This window comes from Otolemur garnettii, unplaced genomic scaffold (genome assembly GCF_000181295.1).
Source record: "Otolemur garnettii isolate 467f Iridium unplaced genomic scaffold, OtoGar3 scaffold00179, whole genome shotgun sequence".
Taxonomy (NCBI): Eukaryota; Metazoa; Chordata; class Mammalia; order Primates; family Galagidae; genus Otolemur; species Otolemur garnettii.
The window spans coordinates 1863257-1864996 of record NW_003852574.1 but is presented as its reverse complement, the minus strand read 5'-3'; positions in this window follow the sequence as shown (position 1 = coordinate 1864996).

Sequence of the window (1740 nt, the reverse complement as noted above, 5' to 3'; positions counted from 1 at the left end):
TTTTTTTTTTGAGACAGAGTCTCAGTATGTCACCCTTGGTAGAATGCCATGGCGTCACAGCTCACAGCAACCTCAAACTCTTGGAACTTAAGTGATTCTCTTGTCTCAGCTTCCCAAGTAGCTGGGACTACAGGTGTCAGCCACAACACTGGCTATTTTTTTGTTATTGTTGTCATTGTTGTTTAGCAGGCCCTGGCGAGGTTCAAACCTGCCAGCGCCCCAGTGCATGTGGCCAGTGCCCTAACCAGTGACTCAGGAGCACCAAGCCCCACATGCTCATTTCAACTAATGCATAAATCCTAGCACTCTGGGAGGCCGAACGAGAGGCAGGTGGAGTGCCTGAGCTCAGGAGTTTGAGACCAGCCTGAGCAAGAGTGAGATTCTGTCTCTAGTAAAAATAGCAAAAACAAACAAACAAAAAAAAACAGCCAGGTGTAGTGGTGGGTGCCTGCCTGTAGACCCAGCTACTCAGGAAACTAAGATAAGAGGATCACTTGAGCCCAAGAATTTGAGGTTGCTGTGAGCTATGATGCCATGGCACTCTACGCAGGGTGAAAGAATGAGGGTCTGTCTCAAAAAAAATGCATAAAAAGCATTTGACAAATTGAATACATTTTTATGATTACCAATACTCAATAAACTAGAAATAAAAGAGAACTTCCTCAACATGATAAGGGACATCTATGAAAAACCCACACTAACATCATACTTAATGGTAAAAGACTAAAACCTTTCCCTCTAAGATGAAGAACATGAAAAGGATTTCTAAGGATATTTTACCACTTCTATTTACCATAGTACTGGAAATCCTAGCCAAAGCAATTAGGCAAGAAAAAAAAAAAGACATCCAAATTGGAAAGGAAGAAGTAAAATTATCTCTATCTACAGACCACATGATCTCACATATAGATAAACCTAAATATTCCACAAAAAGAGTTAGGATTAATAAATAAATTCAGCAAAGTTGCAGGATACAAAATTAACACACAAAAGTAAGTTTAATTTCAGTTTGGCATGCTAGCACCTATACTACCAGCTACTTGAGAGGCTGAGGAAGAGGATCACTGGAGCCCAGGAATTTGAGGCAACAGTGTTATCATCATGGCTGTGAACAGCCACTACACATCAGCCTGGGCAACATAGTGAAGACCTGTCTTTTAAAAAAAATAAAAAGGTAGAAAGTTCAGTTTCATTTCTATATACAAATAATGAACACACCATAAAGAAAATTAAGAAAACTATTTCATCCTCAGGGATTGTGTCTACTGAAAAAAAAAAGAAAGAGGCTTGGTGCCCATAGCACAGTGGTTATGGCGCCAGCTACATACACCGAGGCTGGTGAGTTCAAACCCAGCCCGGGCCAGCTAAACAACAATGACAACTGCAACAAAAACAAGAAAATAGCCAGGCGTTGTGGCGGGCGCCTATAGTCCAAGCAACTTGGGAGACTGAGGCAAGACAATCACTTGAACCCAAAAGTTTGAGGTTGCTGTGAGCTGTAATGCCACGGCACTCTACCAAAGGTGACATAGTAAGACTCTGACTCAAAAAAAAAAAAAAAAAGAAAGAAAGAAAAGAAAACTATTCCATTTCCAAATAGCATCAAATAGAATAAAATGCTTGAGAATAAACTTAACTGGCTAGGCACCTATAGCTCAACCGGCTAAGGCGCCAGCCACATACACCTAAGGTGGCAGGTTCGAATCCCCAGCCCAGACCCACCAAACAACAATGACGGCT